This window comes from Euprymna scolopes, chromosome 17, assembly GCF_053919585.1.
Source record: "Euprymna scolopes isolate OS-2025 chromosome 17, ASM5391958v1, whole genome shotgun sequence".
NCBI classification, from domain to species: Eukaryota; Metazoa; Mollusca; class Cephalopoda; order Sepiida; family Sepiolidae; genus Euprymna; species Euprymna scolopes.
The window spans coordinates 96547941-96575090 of record NC_136498.1 but is presented as its reverse complement, the minus strand read 5'-3'; the positions used below and the strand labels follow the sequence as shown (position 1 = coordinate 96575090).

The following is a 27150-nucleotide window of genomic DNA, read 5'->3' as shown; positions in this document are numbered from 1 at the left end:
TAAAAATATCAAAATCATGCGAATGCATGGAAAAGTCTAAAGAGAGAAAAAGTAAATGACCCTCCACACGTAGATTATTGCCATATATAGAAGAATGTAAATTAGTCTCACAAAGAGCAAGAATGTGAGGATATTTGTGCAAAAGAAAGGACTAAACGCCAGGAAGGTTTGGCCTGAGAACACTGATGGTAGTATAAGAAATAGTTTGTTGTGTGGATTTGTAGAAGGCAAATAAATAAAAAATAAAAAGGAGAGAAAGATAGAATCATATCAAAACAAATAAAGTTTGAAAGAGACCCCACTATCAATATTCAATCCCTTGGATTCCAAACAGACTAACTAAAAAGATAAGCCCTTCAAGAGATCAATAGAAAAAGAAGGGGTTAGGCTTGTTAAAAAAAGTCTATTCCCTTACTGACCAGTTAACTACGTTATAATATAGTTTTCTTTTGATCACTTGGTTTGACTGGATTCTAGAACAAGAATTCATCTAGTCTGGTGGAATATCTAATTTAATGTTGTTACTATAGGCGACATTAGTTATAGAAGTTGCACAATCCTTTTATAAGCCAGTGTAGGGTAATGATATCTAGGTGATTTTATTTGGATTTTGAATACTATGTTATTTTGAAAATTTGGTCAGGATTTAAGGGAAAGTATCCTCATACCAGGTTGTCTTGACAAACCTTTGTGCAGAAAAACCGTAGAAATTTGAGAACAATGTCTAGTAGGCATTCAAGTTTGTCTTTCTAATCTAATGTGGCCGGATATTGTTTAAAAATCAGCTTTTCAAAAGTCTGCCAATGAAATAACTACTAGTGAATGACATTTTGAAAGGTGTGTCTAAGAGGGTTGTGTGTAGTAGTTTGTTTTGGGGGTGAGGTCCCTTCACTTGAGCAATCGTAGGGTTGGGCTTCTTATTACCCCCACGTTTTTTATTCTTGTTCTTTCATGTCCCCTACTTTACTTACGTCTAAACTACAGCTGGCTACTTGCCAAATTGCACTAGTGGATGTGTTCAGACTTACTCACTCCAATAATAAACTTCAGCCAATCCTCTTTCATCTTCACTCCAAAGTAGAATTGAACTTGGAGTAGATTTTGATTGCCATAAATCTATGAATTGGGTATGTTAAGACTTTTTTCTTTTCATGTAAGTTTTAAAATACACAAAAGTCTTAACATTTCGGAAACTCTCCTTTCTCTTATTTTGTTTAGTACCCACATTCTGGGAGCGATCTTTCTGACAAAGGGAGCAGAATTAGAATTGCTGTTTTCTGGACTAAAATATAATACATCTATCAATTATCGTTGGCTATTTGAAGTGGCATTTTATTTTATTTTTTTTATTTCTTGTTAGCTCCATCAAGTGGCTTCATGCGTTGTCTGGAGCTATTTCTATAAAAAAAGAAATGTAAAACTGACGTTGTTGTTGTTAATAATAATAATAATAATAATAATAATAATAATAATAATAATAATAATAATAATAATAAGAAGAAGAAGAAGAAGAAGAAGAAGAAGAAATCAATTGATGCTTTTGTTTATGAAAACTTAAAATTTCTATTTATATAAAGTAATTATGTATATTTATATACTTGTATGAGATTTACTCTAAACCTAACTAATCGATTATATTTTGAAACCCAACTGTCAGACATGAGAATGGAAAATGTGGCTTAATTTAGTTTTATGTAAAGGGAGCAAAATAGGAATAAAAGCACTTTGTGAAAATTCAGATGCATTTGATGTGTAACATTTAAGATACTATTTGGAACGTATCTCTTAAGTTAGTTTTCAAGATTGCTTAACTTAATACATGCTAAATAATATGCTTGTAACATTGAAAATATTAATAGATGCATGCTAAATAATATGCTTGTAACATTGAAAATATTAATAGATACATGCTAAATAATATGCTTGTAACATTGAAAATATTAATAGATACATGCTAAATAATATGCTTGTAACATTGAAAATATTAATAGATACATGCTAAATAATATGCTTGTAACATTGAAAATATTAATAGATACATGCTAAATAATATGCTTGTAACATTGAAAATATTAATAGATACATGCTAAATAATATGCTTGTAACATTGAAAATATTAATAGATACATGCTAAATAATATGCTTGTAACATTGAAAATATTAATAGATACATGCTAAATAATATGCTTGTAACATTGAAAATATTAATAGATACATGCTAAATAATATGCTTGTAACATTGAAAATATTAATAGATACATGCTAAATAATATGCTTGTAACATTGAAAATATTAATAGATACATGCTAAATAATATGCTTGTAACATTGAAAATATTTTTTCTATACAAAGTTTGTCTGAAAAATAACGAGAAAATAACAACGCCAGAAACTGTTTCCAAATTTTTTAGATGAGGATTGATTATTCATATTATTTGGATTCTTCTTGAGTGTTATTGACATTACGTTTCGGCCGATGTAACCTCCGATCTCCTTCAGGTGTATTTTGTCGAACACGGCAGTCTTTCTATTGAACTCAGGAATTTTTGTCAAACTCAAGAATCTGCACAGGATTTCGAACAGGCCCCTAGTTTATTCTGTGGCGTAGTGGATAAAGTGCTGATTTAAATTCGGTTGTAAGTTACGCTCTTCTGGAGGTTGGGGGTTTTATTCTCAGTGCGTGTAACACGCTTACCTTGTTATAGCTGATGGAATAAGAGCAAGCTATTCCCATGCGTTAAATAAAGGATATTATTTGAAATTCAGCGCAGATTCCCGAGTTCAACAAAAAAGATTTCCAAGTTCGGTAGAAAGACTCTTTCAACAAGATACACTTGAAGAGGGTTGGAAGCTACACGACTGAAACATTGTGAAAATAACACTCGAGATGAAAATAGAAGAATCTGAAGAATCCGAATAATTTTTTTTTTTTACAAAGGAGTCACCACTTATTAAGGCCCAGAGGCCACTCAAGGATAAGGGTTAATGAGTATAGAGTAAGATTATATCATATTGAATGTTAAGACAATTTGTTTGTCATTCTTTCGCCCATCATTCACGCAGCACACCCGATCCTTGTATTTTTCAGACAGACCTCATATATGTACATAGAGATTTACTAAATAGCTCTTTAAAGTATGTTGTGTAACTTGAAATCATTACTATAACGGAGATTTTGTAGGAGAGTATATATATATATATATATATATATATATATATATATATATATATATATGGGTGGTAGAGTTCGCTGGAAATATATCAGTAGGCTTAAAGCAATTTCAGTGTGGGGCATTCCAGTCTTTTAGGATGCGCCTTGTTAATGCTGAGAGTCGAGGTGCTTAGCAGGTGTCATCTGAAAGAACTCTAAACTTATTGATCAATTCACTTATTTGATAGGAGTTTCTCAGTTCGTATCGACCTGTTAATTTAACACAGGATTGTTACTTTTGGAGTTTGAAACGATATTTATTGGTTGGAAAATATTTTGAGTTCACACGTTCCTATAAAAACTAACTTGCTTTAAGAAGTGACGAAGAGAGACAAAAAAGGTAGCGATTCAGTTATTATATCATAAATCAAAAATTGCGCTTCACTAACCCCTCCCCCCCCCCCGCACTACACTTTTTCTAATAAAAACTGTATATCTATTGATTTGTATTTAGTCAAACGATAAGGTAATGAAAAAAACAAAACATTCTAACATTTTATCAACGATTTTTTAAGTTGTTAAGTCAGCCAACAGCAATAAAAAGAAGTTAAGAAAAGATTTTTACGTCAAATGTTACAATAGGTTCCCACGTCTCTATGAGTTGAGCGTGACATACTTTAAGGCTGCTTGGGTTGACATCTTATGTCCAACTAACTCAGGAAAACTGTATAAGTAGTCCAACAGTTGAGATCCCTAGATGTCAGAAAGATTCTAATTTAATAGTTTATTCTCTCAGACTACTAGACTTTGGAAGACCCTGAGTATGGCAGCAGAACTCTGCGCTGGCTCACAAGTCTAAAGACCCAGGCTTGGCTTCAGAAGGAGTGCTACGACTTTATAGCGTTCTCTTACTGGCCCCCTCCTCCCCGGACCTGATGGACTACTTCGTTTGGTCATACGTCGAGAACATCACCAACATGACCTCCCACAACATCAAAGCCAGCATGATCACCACCATCCGCCGAGTATTCGCCGTGCTCCCGCCAGCACTCGTGGAAAAGGCATGCTTCCCATTCCAGACCCATATCAAAGCGGTGATTAAGGCTGGAGGCGATTACATTGAATAGATATCAGCTCTCCTACATAATCAAGTTACCTGAATTGACTTTTTCAATAAAAGTTTAAAAATAAAACTGTAGTATCGTTTTCTTTAGGGTGGCACTTTTATCGATTATGCGTTCACAAGGTCAATTAATGAGAAAGCCCGTTCTAACATATTTTATCAACTTTATTTTACGTTTTCATTCAACAAACAAAAGAAAACGAAAAAAAATCACGTTAAGTATTACAATAGAGTTCTATCTCGTTGTGATTTAGACGGGGCTTCACGTCAGGTTGGTTTGACGTCTTAAGCCCAACTAACTTATGAGATGTAAGGAAAATATATAAATAGTCCAACAGAAGTGCAACCCACGCAAAGATTTTCATTGTATAATAGATCAATTACTCCGAGTAGAAACATTAACTTACAGAGAAAGAAAAAAAAGACCATCGAAATATAACTGTTAGATATTACTATCAATTAAGCGCCAAATTCTCGGATCATAAGTTTTTACGTTCAAATTTTATGAAAGTGTATGTGCGTGCAAGTATAGTAACAAAAGCAGTTCGTATTTCATTAACAAATCTTGTGAAGCTTTAATATATATATATTTTTTTTGTTTTTATCTCTGGAATACCACCACCGCCACCAGATTAGAGAAAATCTTTTTTAAAAAAATTAACTATTCCATGTTTAGAATAGGAGAGTAGTTTATGCAAATTTTTCATAAAGAGTTTTCCGTATGAAATTTCGAAAACGAAATCGTAAATTTAATATATGGACTAGAAAATTTTACGAAAATGTTAAACTTAATTCAATAGTATCTCAACAAATCAAATTATTTTTTTAGTTATTATTATTATTATTATCATCATTATAATAATAATAATAATAATAATAATAATAATAATAATAATAATAATAACAACAACAACAACAACAACAACAATAATAATAATAATAATTATTATTATTACTATTATTATTATTATTATAATTCTGATTTCGTTTATGAACGTCTCTCTGGAAAGGGATGGAATTCATTTCCAGAGGATTTCTATTAATCCCGGCTTCAAACCAGGAGCTTCAAAGATCAAGGGTTTTCCTAAGGATGTTGGTGGTACCTACAATTGCAGAGGTTTGAAGGCCACCTAAAACATCGGGGATTTGTAGTTTTTTCAATTGTCCTTCCAGACGACTTGATACTACTCCTAGTGTACCAACTACGACCGGGATTATTTGTGTTTTAACCCCATGTATACGCCTTATCTCCAAGGCCAAATGGAGCATAATTGCTCCACTTCTCTCTCACATTCCTGTCCCAGGGTACTGAGAAGTCTAAAATCTGCCAGATTTTTGAGACCTTATCAATGACGACCAAACCCGGACGATTATGTTCCAATTGCTTGGTCGTTATGACACTTTTGTCCCACCATACCTCTACCTTGCCATCCTCACTTGTTCTCACTTCAGTAGGCACCTCCTCAAACCATTTTCCAGCACACTTCATCCCAACCCTCTTACACACATCCCAATATATCCAGAGTCCTATGTGATCATGTCTTTTGCGGTATTCTCTCTGGGCCAGTCCACTACACCCTGCTGCAAGGTGCGCAATTGACTCTGAGGTCTTACCACAAATCCAGTATTCTGCAGCAACTTCTTCTCCTAGAACCACTTTTTTGAACAATCATGTTCCTAATGCCTGCTCTTGTGCTGCACAAACAAAAGCTTCAGTACTCTTAGCCAGATACCCAGCTCTAAGCCATTACCATGATCTTTCATCAGCAACTTCTGCTATATCCTGGAAGAACCTTCCATTCATTTTCTTCCTAGCCAGTCCCTCTGCCCTTTCTCTATCAATACATTTCACATAATCAGCCTTGGTCTCACATACCTCGACTTCATTGGCCACAACCTTAAGCATCTACTCCTCACTTCTAACCACATGCTCCCTCAACGACATCTCCTCGGTTCTAACACAATCTTTTACACTTTTCAATCCTCTCCCACAATCTTTCCTCTTTGATACAGCCTTGCAATGCTACTTCGAATGTGAAATATACCAAACATTGCTTAAACTTTTCTTGTTTTGATATCCATGGCATGCAAATCCTTGTCAGACCATTCGAAAATTCCCACACTGTATCTCAAAACACTGACTGCCCATGCATTTACTGCTTTCATTAGGTTTCCTCCATAAAGTTTCAACTTTGCAATTAGTTTCACTCTTCTAAGATACTTCTTCCTGACTTTTTCTTTCATTTCTCTGTTCATGATGCCTACACCCGTCAGCACTCCCAAATACTTATATCCTGTATCTTCTATTTCTTTCATGATTTCTCCATTTGGCAGCACTATTCCATTCTTTTCATCACCAGCACCGCACATTTACTAATCCCAAACTCCATCCCAATGTCTCCTGAGTATGTCCCCACAAGTTCTACCAGTCTCTCCATTTCCTTTTCATTTCTACCGAATATTTTCAAATCATCCATAAACAGTAGATGGTTGGGGCGTCTGTCACTAGATCCAAAGTTATACCCCAGTTTTACTCTTTTCAAGAGGATGCTCAGTGGTATCATTATCATTACAAAAAGAAGTGGCGATAACGAATCTCCTTGAAATATCCCATGTTTAATGCCAACTTTCCCCATATCCTCTCTGTTTGCTGTCAGCACCATTTTCCATTGAGCCATACTTGTCTCCAAAAGCCCTACCACATTCTCAGCAACCTTCATCATCAATAGTGTTTCATGTATCCATGAATGAGGAACCATGTCATAAGCCTTTCTCTAATTGATCCATGCTACGCTCAGATTCCTCTTCTTCTTCTTCACATCCTGCATTATTGCTTTATCAATTAGTAGTTGCTCTTTAATACCTCTCGGGCCTTTCCAGCACCCCTTTTGTTCGTTAGGAAAAACACCATTACTCTCTAGATGTTCATAAATTTTCTCCGCTAATATTCCAGTCAACAGTTTCCACATCAATAGTAGACATATAATTGGTCTATAATTATTGGCATCTGTTCCTTTTGCAGGATCTTTCCTAATCAGTGTAGTTCTTCCCTTCACAAGCCAATCAGGGACATCTCCCGACTCTACAACCCTTTGCAGAGCAGCAGCTATAGGTGGATAAAGGCATGGAAACTGTTTAAACCAGAAGCCCATAACTTCATCTGCACCAGGTGCCTTCAAGTTTGTTATCCTTCGTATGCCAGCCTTAACATCATCGATGGTTATCTCAATGTTCTTCATCTGCTGCATTTCTGATAGCCTTTCTCTGACCTCTCTCAACCAGCTAGCTTTCTCATTATATCACCCTCCAGATCTTCCTTGCATCTTTTGCATTTGGAGTGTTGTTATTTCTTGCCTGTTTACTACCATTTAATTCTTTATACAGCTGAGACTGATTGTTCTGGAAAAGGTTGTTCTGCCGAAATGCAACACTTTTTCCAACAAAGTTCCTAATTTTCATACTACCAGTGTGGACCTTCTCTTTCAACATTGTTAGAACGTTCATCAATCCCTTTTCCAGCAATCTATACCTCTTTTCAAGCTCGTCCTTGGCTTTCTGTCCTAGTTTAACTCCTTTTCTTATTTCTTCAATTCTACCAATGTCTTTCCGCCACCGTTTAATACTTTCTTCAAGCTGCCTCTGCCAATGTGGCCTTCTATCCTTCATTTCTCCCTTTTTCTTCTGTAATAAGCCAAGACGATTCGCAATAATGTATGACACTGCATACAGAAGCCTGTTAAGTTCCGTAATCAATATGTTCTTTCTTATGATGTGAATTACTCCTTGAATTATTTTTATCTCGTTTTTCACCTTCACTACTCTTCATACTTGGAATATATCGTCTTTAAGAAGAACCTCTCTTAACTTCTGAAGTACTTCTTTTTCTACAGTAGTCAAAGTTCGAACTTCATCACTACTTCGCCATTCATCTGCTCCTTTCAATGGCTCCATTGTCTCAGAGTCAATGATCTCATCTGCCTTAGATCCTTCAAACTCTTTCTCGTTACATCCCCTAACCATAGGATTCCATACCTCCTCAGTTGTCCGCTTCCCATCATCACTTACATTTCCCTTCTGCACTTCCACTCTCTCAGTTCTTTCATCAGAGCTAGTTTCATCAATTTTACTTTCGTTATTCATTTCATTCCTAACCATCCATTCAATCTCTTCTCTTGCAATCACTGAAAGTAGGTTGTTATTTTTAATTTGTTTTAACTGGGATACCAAACTCGCGACACTTCTAGCTCCTCCTCTCGATACCCATTCTTCCTTCACTTTTCGGATATATCCACCAGATTTGGTACTTCCACTTCTTACAAAGCATTCCCACAGTACTCTTCTTTCCTCATCCGTCCACGTTTTTTTTTTTACATTTCCTGTTTCAACTCCCTTCGTGTCTTCGGACCCTCTCTGGCAATTCTCACTCCCCCTATATCCAGCCACATCCTCAGAATTTCGAACAGTTGTATGATGACGACAGGACCCACCCTGTTGAGCAGTGGGACACCTACCTGACGTGAGACCATCACAAGATGTTCTAACCTCATTCACGTCGTTATTTTCAATATTTTGATTTAACATTCTCCCATAAATGGGGTTTGTGAATTTAAGGTTACACCATCACCGATAGTTTTATCGAGACATTATCTCTAGGAGGGTTCCCCACTAAGGTCAAAGATCCTCTCCCGACCTTTTTCCTCCATCACCACCACTATTCCCATTACCACCAACAACAACAATAGAAATAAAATTTACAATGATAATAGCAACACTAATATCGGTAGCAATAATATTAACAGCAAAAACAACAATAGCAATGACAGCAAAAAACAACACCTACCATTACAGCCACAGTAATAATAAAAACATACCACCACTACTACCACCACCACCACCACTACTACTACAAGTAATAATATTAGTCATAATAGTAATAACCAATAAAGTAAATTTTGTTTTTTTTAATAATAATAATAATGATAATAATAATAATAATAATGACAATAATAATAATAATAATAATAGTAATAACAATAATAATAATAATTTCAGTTAGAAAAGCTTACTTTGTTCGTTTTTTTTTTTTTGTTTTTTTTTAAACTCCTCTGCCGATGTTGCTTTTGGCCAGAAAAATGTACACAAAGACAGAAACATAAAACACCCAAACATGTGAAAGACAATTCCTCGTTTAACCCTGAATTCAAGTTTTAAATTCTAATTTCAGTTAGAAACGCTTCTTCCCCCTCCCTGCTATTTTTTAAAACTCCACCGCTGATGTTGCTGCCGACGGGAAAAATGTACACAAAAACCGAAACATAAAACATCCGAATATGTGTGAGACAATTCCTTGTTTAACCATGAATTTCAAGTTCAAATTAAAATTTCGGTTAGAAACTCTTACTTGTTTCGTTTGCTATTTTTTAAACTCCGCCACTGTTGTCGCTTTTGGCCGGAAAAAAATGTACACAAAGACAGAAACAAAACATCCGAACATGTGTAAGACAATTCCTTGTTTAACCATGAATTTCAAGTTCAAATTAAAATTTTGATTAGAAACACTTATTTGTTTCGCTTGCTATTTTTAAACTAATAATAATAATAATAATAATAACAATAATAATAATAATAATAATAATAATAATAATAATAATAACTACCTTATTTTTTTACTGCATTTGTTAGGTTAATTATTGTTGAATTTTGTTAGTGTTTTCACAACTTCGTGAAATAGAAAAGGTGAAGCTACTTTTATTACGTTTTCTCTGCGACTTACCTAATTAGCATGTGTGCATAATTCAGCGGGTCGGTCGTGGAATGAAATGAATGAAGAAGAAAGAAACAAAAATGGCTGCCTTATCTCTTTATATGCCTGCAATGTGACCACCCGATATGCAAATGAGATGCTCCTGGTTGGAGATAAAAGAGGGTTGATTTTTTAGAGGGTCATTCATTTTGAAGTTGGATTTCGAAGAAATAAGTTGAATTAGCAGAAGTACGTTGGGAGTTGAGAGAAGGTGCGTTACGTGTACAGAAGTTGGAAGTTTGGACAAAAGTGTTAACCTTACCCAGGAAATTATTGGTGTGACGGGCGGAAGAAATAAAACTCAAGTTATTGAATTATAAGCTATTCGGCTCTCGGTGTGCGGTGACTCGAAAGGCAGAAAATGGACAGATTCGACTTTCGCTTGATACCTGAATTTGATGGATCTACCACTGGACCGTCTGTTGTCGAATGGGTGGAAAAAGCTGAAAAGATCTGTACACTGTGCAGAATTAAAGAACCAGCCACAGTCATTCCTTTGAAGTTAACCAGAGGGGCCTATGCAGTCTACTAGCAACTCGGAGATGAACCAGACTGGGATACAATCAAACACAGCCTGTATACAGCATTTGGTACAGATCCGTTTGTTGCATGGCAACAGTTCACGAGCCGGTGACTTCACCCCAAGGAAACCGTTGATGTGTACCTAGCCGACCTACGGAAGTTGTCGGTACCATTTGGTGGGGTTAACGATAACATATTAAGATGTGCCTTTTTAGTAGGCTTACCTGAGGAGGTCAGCAAATTGTTGCGGGCATTGTCACGAATTGATGAATTGACAACAGACGAGTTATTAGCCCAAGCTCGAAACATCTGTAAGGAACAGGAGCCAATTGCAGTAGCAACTAGTATTCAACATGTAACAGTCGAACCACATGGAAGTAATGTAGATTCTCTCCCAGGTAGTAATAAGCATGTAGGCCCAGTGTGCTTTAAATGTGGGGAGGCCAATCATTTTGATAAGGATTGCCGGAGTGATAGGAGGTGTGTATATCCACGAGCATAGAGAACAGTACAATGCTATCGCTGCAATAAGTATGGGCACATATCTTGCAACTGTTCGGGAAACGACGTTGGGGGCAAGGTACTATCGCCACCCTTGCCAACCAATAAACACAGGATTACCGGTCATTGGCGTTAAAATTGACGATGTGCAGTGTTCAGCACTCATAGACACGGGGTGTTCCTGGTCTATAGGTAGTGCACATTACTCTGCAACCAGTCGGTATTATGACGATCAATGGTTTATCCCGAGCATGTTGTGGTGAAGGGACGATCACAATCTGTACTGAGAAGGGTGACACAGCCAAAGTTGATGTTCTGGTGATGCAAGAAAAACCCCTTGGCTATGACATCTTGATTGGAATTGATGCAATACAAGCACTAGGAGGCGTCATAATCACAGCGACTGGAGGTGTAATGCTTGGAGAAGGAAAAGAAGTCTGTGCAGCCATGTCTATTGAAGAAAAGGACTTCTGTGCTACGTTTGACGACAAGGAAAAGGCGTGGACTGCAAAGTGGAAATGGACTATGAGCCAGGCACCAGATCGGCTGTGCAACACCATTCCAGAGTATGCAGTTTCCACAAAGAATAGGGCCGCATATGAAGAAGAACTTCAGATATGGATTGATAACGGATGGTTAATACCATACCCACAGGAATGTCTGGGACCACCCAAAGGATTAATTCCACTCATGGCTGTTGAACAACCTACTAAAGACAAAATTCGGCCCGTAATGGATTACCGAGAATTGAATCAACATGTTGATGCTTTCACTGGAAATGCAGATGTGTGCGCTGCTAAACTAAGAGAGTGGCGTCAGAAAGGGAGTAATGTAGCACTGCTGGATTTAAAGAGAGCCTACCTGCAGATACGTGTCCATAAGTCATTATGGCCATTTCAGACAGTGATAATCAAGGGAAAACGATATTGTTTGACATGTTTAGGTTTTGGCCTGAACGTAGCACCCTTAATAATGACAACTATTATTAAAACTGTTTTGATGCAGGATGAGACCACAGCAAAAGCTGCTTCAGCTTACATTGACGACATCTACGTTAATGAGGATATAATGTCTGCAGATGTGGTTCGAGCAAAACTGGAATCGTTTGGGTTAATAAGCAAAGACCCTAAGCGCCTAAAGGACGGGGTGCCCGTGTTAGGCCTAGAGGTCTATGAGAAGGGCAATACTTTGCGATGGAAGCGAGGGAGCGCAATTCCAGAGTTACCCAGTGTATTGACAAGACGCATTGTGTTTTCTATTTGCGGTAAATTAGTAGGATATCTACCTGTCTGTGGATGGCTCCAATCGGCAACAGGAGTGTTAAAAAGACGAGTAACTGCAGTAACCAAAGGATGGGACGACATGGTAGATGATGATTCTCTCCAGCAAATGACGGCTGAAATGTTGTCCAGAGTACATAGAAACGATCCTGCCCAGGGTGAGTGGCAAGTATCTGGAAACGAACTGAATGCATGGGTTGACGCAAGTTCACTGGTTACAAGTGTCGTGTTAGAACAGTTGGGTGCCATTGTGGAAGATACGTGCTGGCTTCGTCCGAAAAATGATGCCCAGCATATAAATTTGGCAGAACTTGATGCCACGTTAAAAGGGCTTAATCTTGCATCGCAATGGCAGGCTAAGGTTGTGCATCTCCACACTGACTCGTTGTGTGTTTACCACTGGTTGACCGACACCTTGACTGGAAAGGCTCGAGTTAAGACTAGAGCTGCAAGTGAGATGTTAGTACGAAGGAGACTGGCAATAATAAAGCGTATAGCTGACGAATACAGCTTGCAGGTGGACATTACCTTAGTTTCGGCGATGCAGAATTTGGCTGATAGCTTGACTAAAGTACCAAAGAGGTGGATTGATGTAATGAGGCAGGGATCTGATCCTCCACAACAGACATGCGCAGCCGTAACAGATCAATTAACACCTGACCAGATCCGTACAATACATCAGCAGAGTAGACATCCCAGAATTCGGAGGACAACATATTTTGTCCGAAGAGTGTGTCCCTCAACTATAAGAGCATCAATCAAGGCAGCTATACGCTCGTGTGAAGAGTGTCAGCGAATTGATTCGGCACCATCCCAATGGCAAAAAGGGTGGAGGACAACTGGTATCGAGTAGGAATGGATGTAATGCATTATGAGGGCAGCCATTTTTTGACCTTGACAGATTGTGGTCCGACACGTTTCACGATATGGCGCCTGTTGACACGACAGGATGCATCTAGCATTATAAGACAGTTGAGAGCTGTCTTTTTTGAATTTGGTGCCCCGCTGGAAATTCTTACTGATAACGCCACTACATTTCGATGTCAAGAATTTAAGAAATTTACGCAGGAATGGGGGATTAGAATGCGTTACCGATGTGTATATTTTCCAGAAGGTAACGGTATAGCGGAGCGGTGTCACCGCACCATTAAAAGAATTGCGGCCAGGACACAGTGTTCTATTTCCAGAAGCTGTGTACTGGTATAATGTGACATCAAAGGACGATGCAACACCAGAAACTGCACCAGCTAATGGGATTTACCGCTATGAACAGCGTATAAAAGGAATTGATGTGACACCATCAGTGGTTAGTGTTGTCAATACACCATATCAAGTGGGAGACCGTGTTTGGGTAAAACCCCCAAATGCTGGGTGCACTGTAAAATTTTGCAGAGGAAAAATAGACAAAATCATAAGTCCTCAGACCATGTTGATTAATGGTGTACCACATCATATAAAAGATATCCACCCCTGTTATACCTCTTCTGATTCTGAGGATAATGAGGAAGATCACATACAGTTCAGGGATGATCCTGATCGCCTACTGCCCCTACAGGTGAGCATAGAAACACTACCTACAGAACCAGATGAGGGAATGATGGAACATACTAGTGGCAATAGTGATGAGGATGATGGACATGAGGAAGTAATACCACCAGTTCCTTATCAAAGTACCCGAGAAAGACGAATACTGTCCATGTCCCATAGGATTTTGCGGTTCTCGTTTTCGAGTGCTGTTGCGGGTTTATGCTTGTACCATTGGTCTGTATGCTCAAAATGCAGTCGTTTGCACAATTCCCAGTGCACCGCCATACCCACTTGGTCATGCCTGTTTTTGTATTCCTTTTGGGCCAGTTTGCTGCATTCACTTACTATATGGTTTACCGTTTCGTCTCTTTGTCCACAGAGTCTGCAATTATTATTATTATTATTATTATTATTATTATTATTATTATTATTATTATTATCTCATGTATCAGCAGAAAATTTTATGTATCTATGTTTTATATTTACTTTGACAGTGCTTAATACGTAAGCAGAGTTAGGTAGTAAGTTTTGAAAATATATATGGCAATAATATTTGTTTCGCTGAATATTATCATAATAAGAAAGGTGCATACAAAATTTCGGGCAGAACAACCCAGTACTTTCCGAGATAAGTGACGCAAACAGATAAAGAGAAATATAATGTAGATTATTACTATGCATGCATAAGTTTGAAAAGCAGACGTAAATTATGAAATATTTTGTCTTTATTTTTGTTATGACCTTTTTGTTTCAGTCGGATCCCCTCCCCTCCATATCAAAGACAACAGATTCTAGACCATTGTTGAGATAGCTTGTTCTCTGTTGACTTAGGTATGTTTCTGGTTCGGTGTAATTCTAGGCGGTCCACCCAGCCAGGTTTTGCTTTCTCCTTTTGAGAAAGAGTTAATTGTTAATCACCTGACGCGTCCCTACTGAGGAATGCCAACAGGGTTTCCCAGACATTTTTTTTTTTACAAGCCAAGGTGCTCTTCCTCTAGGGCCCTAACTCTTCAAATCTCACTTTTCGACCCTCGTGACACATTATCCTGGTGTAGGAGGCTGGTAAATGATTACTAAAGGATTCTCTTTCACAGAAATCAGAAGAATTTCAAATTAATAAATTGTCTGTTGCAAAAGTAATGTTTAATTATTTCGTAACTTTATAAAGAAACCCGTTAGAACATCTTTTTTGTAGGTGCGTATTTTAAAAGTTAAAAACTTTACTGCATGCAAAAAGTTGTCAGCGTTTTATTTGTTTTCTGACTATTTTTTAAGTCTTTTTAATCAAGACAACTAAACATTAGAAAAAAAAAAATCTGGTAAAAGATTTTATGTCAAAAATGTCATTTGATTCCACTATCTACAACGCGGACATTTTTTAACAATGGATTTCTTTTTTCTTGCTTTTTTCGTTTTTTTTTTTTTTGTTTTGCTTTTTTTACAAAAAATAAACAAACAAAAAATAGACATTGGAGAAGTGCCAATCATATTTTTATACCAATATTTTGATTTATTGATTTTAAACTCAATTATTTGTCTGAACCACCATCTTCATTTATGTTTGTTGCACGCGTGAACGTGCATGTACTTTCTGTGTATGTGTGGGTGTGGCTGTGGAGTGGGGTAAAGTTAATTGACTCAGATTTTATGATGCGTAACTTTTTATACAAACATTTTTACTTTTTCTTAAGTTTTTACAAGCCGCGCGCCCGGCGTTGCCCGGTCAAAAAATATGCTTAAATATCATATTCTAATTTATGCAGATTTCGTATTTATTGCTATAAAGTCAATTCTCTATCGATTATTATATTGTACCCAATATATAGTAGTGATTTCAAAAGTAATAAAAAATGTGACTTGAGTGCCATCGGCTAAAACTGAAACCAAAACCTATAACTCTCCAGCCTTAATCGTTATCGTTTTAAGTGTCATCAGATCGATAAGAAATAGTTAAAAGTGAAAACTTTAATATATAAATGTATATTTGAACAAACTGTTCTTCACTCAGACTGACAAAGTCACTTTTATGCATATAAAACAATGTTCCACAAAAAGGCAATCATTTGACTTGCCTTACGCTGCCCATACAATCTTGCATCTTCGAGGAAATGCACTTTTAAAAAATGGAAGGAGGATAGACAGACAGACCGCCATACAGATATAGTGAGTTTTATATATGAGATTAAATCCAATATATAGTAGTGATTTCAAAAGTAAAAAAAAATATGATTGGGTGCCATCAGCTAGAATCGAAACCAAAACATATAGATAAGATATAGATAAAAAAAATGGTTGAAAATGAATTGCCTATAACATATGAATGCGTATTTTCACATGCATACAACCGACCTTTAAGTCGATTTACACCTGCTAGCAGCTATTTTTACCAGCTAAAAACCTGTAAAAGAACGGTCCACAAAAATTTGACCCGCCTCGCGCCGCTCTGTGACATTGTGTTTCAGAGAGATGCACTTAAAAAAAAATGAAGGCAGACACATAGAGTGATTTTTATAAATTAGATTTACACACTGGTTGGGTTTGTCGGCTTACAACAGCTTTGCAAAGTTCATTATTTGAAATACTCGAAACATTAATTTATAATAATAAACATTTCGTTCATAACTTTGTTGAAATTACAAAACAAAATATTTCTGATTCATTCATATTGATACATAAACATTAACATTTTGGTAATTTCGATACAAAATTATTTATCTTTTAAATGTGAGTGTAAAAAAAAGAAAGACAAAGAAGAAATCAATTTGCCTTTTCACTTGTAATTTAGAAATGGATCCTATCTTGGTGAAACATCAAATCAGTCCCGTTTAAGAACGAAACATTTGAACACAAATACGAAATATATGTGTCCAGGAAATAAAACTATATTGTAAAACAAAACTTTTTGTTATATCGAAATCAAAACAACCATTGAATTAAAAACCAATAACAGATAATAGTTAATTACTAAAATGTTCTTTATAAAATCAATATGCAAATTAGTGACCATTGTGACTGATATCGCATATATAGAAGCAATATATAAAAAGAAAGATGGCGCATCTAATATGTAAAGTTCGCTTAACATGGAATAGGGCAATTTGACTTCGGCGTTAGTGTGAGAAATTGACCCACTTTCACATTATCACTTGTTAATCGTAAATGAATTCTCCAAAACAATGTTCATTTACGGACACACACACACACACACACACACGGACACACACACACACACACACACATATATATATATATATATATATATATATATATATATATATATACTTCCTCTAATGTCTCCAGTTTTTCCTTTTTCATTCCAAATTTTGTTCCAGTGTCCTAGCTAATAAATATTCTGGTTGTGTTTATCTGCTATTCTAGTTCCTTTTTGTTTTTTGCAAACAGCCTCAGATCATCTTTATGCATAACGTGATTTATTCTTTGTTATATATCAATAAACTTGTATTCGACATTACATTTCCTAAGGGTGTAGTTGAGTGGCATTATGGCTATGATAAACAGTAATGGTGATAGTCTCCTTGGGAGATGCCTCTCTGTATTCTTATATCAGTCAGGTGTTGTATTTTAACTGTCAGTTCCAGTCTCCATGTTTCCATTTCTTTCTTAATAATATTGATAATCTTGTCGGATATTTTGTACATTCAATTATTCATGCTTGTGGGATTCTGTAGTAAGCTTGCGTGTAATTAATCCATGCCATGACTATTTTCCAATGTTTCCGCCGCCGCCGCCGCCGCCGCCGCCGCCGCCGCCGCCGTCGTCGTCGTCGTCGTCGTCGTCGTCATCGTCGTCGTCGTCGTCGTCGTAGTAGTAGTAGAAAAGATGTTCTTTCTTTATTCATATCCAAGTGTTTACTAAATAAACAACTTATTGAAAGAAACAATTAAAATTATAAAATATAATTATCACATAACATTATGAGTTAAAAAGAACAGGTTCGACAGCTAATAACATAACATTATGAGTTAAAAAGAACAGGTTCGACAGCTAATGTTGCAAAGACGTCTTATAGATTTAAAATTGATATTTTCATATGTTACTGCAGGGCAACACCGGGTTGGATCAGCAGAAAGACCCAACGTTACTCGGGATTGATCATTACTTTGTACTTTTTCATAACACCATATTACGTTCTTTGTATTACTGTCCCCCTCCTCTTGTTTCGTTATCTAATAGTCGGAACAAAGCTGAAATGTTAGAAAACTCTTTGAATTAAATGGTATAACTTTCATTAAAATTGGATACATGGATTTTAAGTTTTAAGGAGGTTCTGTCCTCATGATGATGATACATAGATATTCGGCATATTATAACCTAGATATTCTGGACAACTTCCATTGTCTTCGCTAGAGAATTTTATATATCTATAATATAAAGCTGAACGCGCGCGCGCGTGTGTGGTCACAAATAGGCTCCTATATGGTTGACTATTTAAAAAAAAACTGATTACATATAATGATAGATATATCGAGGATCAGGAATGGGTATGTTTGATCTGGCAGAATGGTAGTTCATAAAAATTGTGGGGTCTGCGTTCGCGCCTGGCCCCCAAAGTATGAAAATAAAAAATGAAAAAAAAAAACGTTTACAAGTGTTTTTTATATAGATGTACATAAGAATACTTTGATAAGTATGTTTAAACTAAAATAGGGAAGGTATAATAAAATTGTGGGGTCTGCGTTCGCGCCTGCACTCCATGGAAATATGGCACAAACTTTAACAAAGACTTTTCATATCTATTTGCGTAAGTATACTTTGATAATTATGTTTCAGTTTGAGGAAATATGGTATAATAAAATTATTGGGTGTTCGTTCGCGCCTGACCTCCATAGAATGTAAATATGTCACAAAGTTTAACAAGGTTTTTTTTAAAAGGGGTGAGGGTCCACAATAACACCTTAACTTGAATCTTAATTCACGTTAACTTTTATTTATTTTTTTGAGTTGAATCATATTGTGTCGAATAAATTCATCTGATAAATTCACGTTCTTATTAAAGTGAAAGCCAAAAATAAAAAAGTCGGAACTTTAGACAATTCTCGACACAAATTTTGAATAACTGTTTTTTTTTCCTTCTCCACTTGCACGTGGCACTCTTTCGAAAATAGATAAATAGATAAATAATGAAAAATAAAAACGTTACTTGTTATCGTGTCAAAAGAAGGAAAAAATCCTGCTCACGTGATTACATGTCTTTTTAAAAACATTTACATAACCTTTTTATTTTTATTTATATATCTGTTTAAGCTTTTTTTTGTCAGTGTACTAGAAGGATTTCAGTTGATTACAACCCTTTCTGCGTGTTCTTTACATTACAATAGTACAACCCTGAATCCGACGGTGCAATATTACACCATTCAATACTGTAAAACTGAAACGAAGCTGTTCTGCTTGAAAAGGGCGCCATTTTCTTCTTATTCATATTTATATCGATTCTTTGCTTTAAAAAACTAAAGTAATTACGTGTTTACTTTTTTAATATCCCATTTTGTTGTTTCGGATTATTTTACTAAAGTAAGTAAAGCTTCATTATTTTTCAAAACTGTTTTTGTTTCTTTGTTTTTCGATATTTCGTTGATATTATTTAGTAAGAGTGTTTAGCAGAAAAGCCAACAAACGACTACCCGAAAAAATAAATATACAAGAAATAAATGTTACCATAGTCAATAAAAGTTCAGTTCATGTTTTTTTTTTTTTGCTGTTTTGAAATAGTTTTTAATGCTCTTTACTTGAAATAATTTCAGCGAACCGAAATTAAAACGAAATTTGAGTCGATAACTACTTAAATGAATTTTTATATAAACTACACATGCCATAATTGAATATTCCTCAAGCATAAAATAACGGAAAACATTAAAATATGTTTATAAATATTCCTTACGTTGACGGAACTCTCTTAAATTGTTAACACAGAATGCTCAGGTGTCCCTCCTTCAAATTGAAAATGGGGCTCTCCATTTCAAAGTCGCTGCCATTTTGATTTTTTTTAAAACCAGTTCGTGAATTAAAATAAAAAATTTTTTTTTACAAACTACTTAAAAATACAAACCAATGAACTTTTCTACCATAAAATTAATTTTTATTAACTATGGTAACACTTATTTCTTGTATATTTATATTATTATATATATAACATTTTCTCTTTGTAAGGAAACATCATTTTGTTGGTCACTCTTGGCTACGAATGGAAACAAAGTTGATATAAAAAAATATAGTTTCTCGAAAATTATCTTTACTTTCATCATATTTTGTTTAGGGTAAAATTTTTGAGTATCAAAACCTATTTCTTTACAACCTCCTCCTTTTCATAACCTATCATACTTCATCAATCACAGTCCATTTTCTGTAGGCTGTTTTTGAACCCAATCAACGACGGGTACTTCTGCTAGTGTGATATAAATTTCATTAAGATAGGGTATATTTGAAGTTTTAAAGGAGATTCTATACGGCATAATCATGTTGCCACACCAGCTCCTGTTAGATCACTGAAGTTAAGCAATGTTGAACCGGGTTAATACTAAAATGGGTGACCATTTGGGAATTCCAGGTGTTGTGTGTGTTCCATGCTTATCTTGGCATTGTTTCCAGTCATCCTGGACTTCTCCTTGCCACTGAACTCAAACAGTGCCGATTCAGGAGAGGTGTGGTTGGTAATTGCGCAACTGTTGTCTCACAATTGCATGCAGAGCTACCCTTACATGGGTTATCCATTGTCTTTTGAGACTGAACGTAGGTGATGATGATAATAAAAGAGATTCTGCCTTCATAGCTTCCTTTGATTAGAAAGGCAGAGATTTGTGACCACTTCCATTGTCTTCTCTATAAAATTTATACATATGTTTGAAAATTCATTAAAATAAGATGTATTTGAAATCTTAAGGGGGTTATGCCCTCGTAGTTCCATTAAGGGGCACTTAAAGATTTGGGAACACTTGCATCGTCTTTCCCCGGTAAATCTTACAAAAATACACTTTTAGATTTTAAGTCTGCAGAATGTATGTAGCCTTTGAGTGATGGTAGCTGCACAAGTAAACTATTGGGGAAAGTGGATTTTCCTATATAACTTCTATGTGGGAACATGTGCTTCAGTTGCTGCTTCTAACCATTCAGTGGCCTCATTTGCACTGTTCCACAGGAAGAGAAAAGATACTAATCTATGGAATGTTTCTGACGTGATCCCTGATAGCTTCCCAATGATACTTTACCTATACCTCTACAAAGCCAGTATTCGCTCATGCATGGAATATCTTGCCTGGTGCATCTCTCGCTCTTAGCTTGGGTTAAAAATGTTGCATCTCTGTACTTGTTTTACAAGTATTTTAATGAAATGTGCTACAAAGAACTCAAAGCATTTGTACCCCTTTAATATAAATACTCCTGACTAACCTGACAAGCACCTCTATATTGTAGAGATCCTTAGATGCCAGACAGCCTTTTACTCAAATAGTTTCTTCCCTCAAACTGTTAGACTTTGGGATTCACTCCCTGGTCCCTGCTTCCCTGACTGTACTAACATGCAGAAGTTCAAATGTAATGTGAACAAACATTTCGCTGCTCAACTCCCTACATGGTATCCCTGTGAATTTGGTCCGAAATAGTAACCCTTATACTAAAATGGCACTGCGTTTGGGGGTGAAATAACAGTACCCACCTTTCTATAAGGAACACACACACAGACACACACACACACACACAGACACACACACACACACACACACACACACACACACACACACACACACACACACACACACACACACACTGAGTTTATAAATATATATGTGTCTGTGTGTCTGTGTGTGTGCACATACACACAAGTGTATGTCTAATTTAACTAAATAAATAGGAATCAAAAAGCTTAATGTTGTTTGAAAACGTGTTTACTGTTTACATATGTACAATTGTGAGGATCTTTTTCAACTCTGAACACACATTGGCATGTTTAAAAAAAATAGTTTGACAAAAAAAGCACTGGTTCTTTATTATCTCAGTGGTTGTATTGATTTCTTAGAAACAAGATTTGATACTAACACCGAGACAGGTTCATTATCTTTTTTCTTCTTTAACTTTGACAAAGTAAGTTTATTAAACAAAAACAATTGGTGTTTATATATATATGTGTGTCTGTGTGTACGTGTGTGTGTGTGTACGTGTGTGTGTGTGTGTGTGTGTGTGTGTGTGTGTGTGTGTGTGTGTGTGTGTGTGTGTGTGTGTGTGTGTGAGGTTGCATTAATTACTATAGTTATAAGGGAAGCGTTCTCAATAGCTAATGTAGATCTAAATTTGTAGACATATAGCCAACAGTATGTAGTAACTTATAGTTTTTGACTTGTGTTCTTCAGACCATGTATATATAGCATGAACATATGCAAACAAAGAAAATTCGTTAAGTGCTATAATTTCCTCTGCTGTCAATAACGAGTTGGTTGGTGCAGGGTTAAGATACCTGACCTGCTGGATTAAACAAAAAAAAAAAAAAAAAAAAAAAAAAAACTGAGGACGTCTCTAGCATTCAAATCATTTTGGTTGAGAAAGATTTAACAATAACAAGTGCTTTTTTTTTGTTTGAGGCGATGTCACTGGGAGACATGCAACTTTTAGTTGGTGAACAAGTGAGAATCCAGAAACTTTCTCACTACAAATATATCATTTTATATTCAGTAAAATAAATTAGAAAGTTTAAGGCCTGGCACAAATTACCTCCAAACCTCCAGATGAGGAGGTGATTAAGCCTTCTTAGAGGCCCCTTGAACGCGATGCTATCAGCAACACTTTAGAGGTCACCTCAGTTTTATTTTTTTTTATTTTTTTTTTCTTTTACATAGGCATCACCATTTATCACGGCCCAGGGACCACTCGAGGATAAGGGTTAAAGAGTGTACAGTAGGACTGGGACAATATAGTAACCGTTAGTAATGGAGATTCGGTAAATTTGTTAACTTATATGGAACGGCTCATCAAAAACTTGTTTACATTAGACTTGAAGACAACCATATTGTAGTCAGCTGGAAAGCAGAAAAACGGAAGACAATTCCATAGACGTGCAGTTCTAAGAAAGAAGCTTTGCTCATGGAATCTACGTTTAGGTTTAGGCACAGATAAAGAGTGGGGAAATTATTGATAGTGTTTTCTGCTAGACAGATGTTTTTTGTGAAAGTTTGGCGAAGGGGCACCATAGAATGGAGCTCAGCCGAGCACTTTCCATGAAAATAGCGATAAAGCAGAGACAAACTCGCAACATCTCTTCTGTGAGAAAGAGTTTGCAGGGAAGAGAAAAGGACATCCCCCACAAGGCTAAGAAGTCTATTTTGAACTCTATCAAGGCAGGATAAGTCCTTTCTAGCAGCTCCTGCCCAGATGTGGCAACAGTACTCCATCCTTGGACGTACCTGGCTCTTATATAGATAGAGAATTGCATCAGTAGTGAGATATCTACTGGATCGATAGAAGGATCCCACCATTTTTCCAGCAGCCTTGGCAACGGATTTAATGTATGTGTTCCATTTAAGATCAGGAGTAAAGGTCAAGCCCAGAAGCTTGTCAAAACATGAGGCCTCCCCAAGACGAGAGCCATTCATTTCAATTGATGCCAGATGGGGATCAGAGCGTTGATGATGTTTTTGTCCTATTACTTAAAATATTGCTAAAAGCTATATAGAGTCGCTTTTAACAGTAACAATTTACAAAAAGATATTACTGTGCATGTACATTAATATAGCCTGAATTTAAATTCTGCTCTTTTGAAAATCAAAAAGGCTTATTGCCATACAAAGTTCAAAGAGAAGACCAACGGTCATTGCCAACGAGAAATAAATATAAATAATAAGGATAATATAAAAGTAAAGAGGCTTATTATTTTTAGTTTTTATTATTTTTAGTTACGTAAGATATGTAATAATTTATGAATTTTTAATGAAATCACAGTAGAATATATACTGGTATCGGTTGTGATCCAACGGTTCAAGGGTTTGCCGAATTTATTTATATATGCAGCCTGTAGAAGTCGTTGTAGACATAGTTATTTAAAAATAATTTGCTTGAGTCAAAAATATGTTTCTTATTTAATTTAAAATTGAAATAATTTTACTTCTATTGAAAGAATTAAACTAAAAATAGTGTTTTATTTAAAAACTATATATAATGAATAATATCTTAAAATATTATTTCATAAAGTTATTTCTAAGATAAATTTCATTCTTTTCATTTTTATATATATGTACTTAAACTTGAATACAGAATACGTAAAAATCCATAACTTTTAATATTTTATTTTACATTATTCGTTATGCGTACATATTTTTCTTTACAATGTTTATTTGAACTTACATATATAAATATTTTTTATTCATTTATTTGTAATTTCTATGGATGTTTTTTATTTGCATTTTTTTTACAGAAAATACGTTTTATTTCACTGAAGTTAAGTGACGTTCATTCTGGCCAGTACCAGATGGGTGACCACCTGAGAATACCAGGTGCTGCATGTGAGAGGATGGTGAAACTTCCCTGCAAGAAATACAGTCCTGTAGTTGTGCTTGGCAATTATTTCAGAATGATCTGTTAATCTGCACATGTTTTAAGACAATGGAACAGTCGCCCGCTTTTCAGAAGTTCTGTACTCAATCATGTGGCGAAGCTCTTTGAAGAGAGTATGCTATTTTGTGCGTGCACGTCTTTTTCTTTTTGTTTTTCATAATTAAAAAAAAAATCTGATAAAATTTGAACTCAAATGTCTCAAGCGTTACTAGTACAGAATAGATGGAATCGACAAACTGTGTGTAAATGTTTTCATTAGATCACCAAGGTTAAGCAACATTGAGCATGACCAGTATCAGGTGGGTAAATATTTCCGAATAACAGGACGAATGAATATGAGAAAATTTTGAAACGTTCCTGCCAAAAATACAGCCCTGAAGATTCCTTCCAATTATAACCTGCAAATCTATTATACACATGTGTTGACAGAACAGAATAATTGCATCCTTTTCAGAAATTCTGTATTCAATCATGTGGCGAAGCTCTTTGATGTGAGTATGTTTTTTTCATGTATTAAAAAAAAACAAATTGTAACCTACTTATTGAACATTCCACAGTTTTTGTGTATGGAAATGAAATTAATAAAATCAAAATCAAAGTGTAGTATCTGTTCTTCAGATGCTGCACTTCATTTTCTTGTTCTCTTTCGGTGGAGGAGAAATCCTTCACGACTGAGACAATTTTTATTTTTGTACCTTTTCTCCACGTTAAAAAACGACCCTGGTGTCTAACTCTGTCCCGTGGGGAGGCATGGTAAATAGGTACATCTCTAATTTGATTTTACCGCTGAAATGAAAACTTTCTGTTGCTTTCAACAGTTGTAGCCAATCAGTTACCACAATGCAAGTTGGCAACAGAAAGACCGATTTTATGAAGGTACAATTTGAGTAATCAGATTTCAAAAAGTGCTGCTATGATGGTCCATTCGCAATTCACAATTATGTACAAAAGTATTAATTACAAAATAGATGCTACTAGTCCCGTAGTAAAATACATAGATTATATTTTCATTCATGCAGATTAGGACCAGTTCTCTAATGATTATTATCCGATATATAGAAATGATTTCAAAAGTTATAAAAAGATATAACTTGGGTACCATCCATTAGAATCGAAACCAGAATATTTAGCTCTCCAGACTTAGTCGTTATTTTTCTCTCCAGTGTAGTTACCGTCTGAACTACAGGGACAGACGGACACGAAAGGTAAAAAATTAAGCGACATTGAGCCGTGAATGTTTAATTTTGAGCATGTGCAAAAGTAATAGCAGACGTAATGTTTTGATTCGACGTACACTGCCAAGGTCAACTGTTTTTTTGTTTTTTTTTTTCAATTAGCAGCATTTTTACAGGTTAAAAAAACAAATCAAAAGTATGCTGCAGATTTAAATACACTATGTATGAAATTTAAACTATGTAGACCAAATATTCATAGAGAAATTTGACAGAGACTTTTTTGCACACACACCAATATTTGTTTTTAACACTTTGGCCAATCTACAATAGAACCCCGGTATACGGCATTAAAATTAGTAACAAAATACAGTACAGTATATAATACGCATGTATATAATCAAATAACATTATAAATAACACCGACAGGCGGGGAAAATACCGTAATCAGGGGCCGTAAAAACATTGTATTTCACATCGTAACCTGAAAAAAAAGTATCCTAGGGTCACCGTATCCCGGGGTTCTACTGCATTACCAATGGAGATTGGGTATTTGCCTGTCTGAAGCCGAAACTATACTATAACTTTTATTAATCATACTATTGTATTATCTATTAATGCTCAATTCTGGTCATTATACTATTTTAGACTAAATTATTATCTTTAGTACTATGCTCAGTTCCAAGGGTGGAGGTAGTGTAGTATCTGTTCTGTTGTCATGAAACCATCTTCCCACACATTACTTCCTCTTTTGCGAGTATAGCGTACGTCAATAGAAAATTGTCACAATCAAATGTACATCAGTAAACTCATCAATTACATTATATATATACTAGCAAATATATGCAACTAGTAGGGAGTAATATAGTTACTGGTACTTTCAATATCTATCTTTAAATTTTAAATTCTTATGTATTTGGAATTGTGAACTATCTAAAGAAATATGAATATAAAAATCCAGCAAAAACAAGGATCGTTTGGGTTATTTTCTTATAAATGGGTACGGAGTACACAAAAAATAACTGTTGACTTCCTGACTGTCGACTTTATCAACCAGTATTACACTTTAGGGAACCAATTAGAATGAAATTATAGGTTATTGAACAGGAGGCAGGAAGATGCCAACTTAAGCTATTGTTTACTACGTTTGTAAACGGGGAAGTTGTTGAATGTCCCATGTTCAGTGAGTGTGAGGGTATAAGAAAAAAATGGGGAAAGAGGGAGGCAACATTCAAAATGATGGTAAATAATTATGAATATACTATTTATCATTTTGTGATGACAGGAAGTGTTTCCTTGAATGAAATACTTAATTGTATGCAAAATATAAAGGACTAACTACAATTAAGTTTCAGCAGCACCAGCAACAACCCCAGAAAAGGGAGAGAACTGAGTATCGGTTTCTATGATACTCAACAAAGATCAACTGCCTTCCTATTTTATCTTTTAAGAGAATTCCGTCTGATTCTTACATGCTAAATAAAACTATGTTTTTAAATATTAGATTTTATGTGAGAT

The 27150-nt window shown here is 35.6% G+C and overlaps 1 long non-coding RNA gene across 5 annotated transcripts in view; it reads left to right on the top strand.

Annotated features, from left to right (window-relative positions):
* LOC145296852 (uncharacterized) overlaps positions 1–27150 on the top strand; it is a 345814-nt gene that overhangs the window by 299694 nt on the left and 18970 nt on the right. For 3 of the 5 annotated variants that reach the window (XR_013870042.1, XR_013870047.1, XR_013870043.1), the window contains one exon: positions 24321–24940. The exons of the other annotated variants lie outside the window; for them this stretch is intronic. This is a non-coding gene — a long non-coding RNA (uncharacterized LOC145296852). Of the gene's footprint in view, positions 1–24320; positions 24941–27150 lie in introns of those variants that run through there. 5 annotated transcript variants of the gene reach the window in all.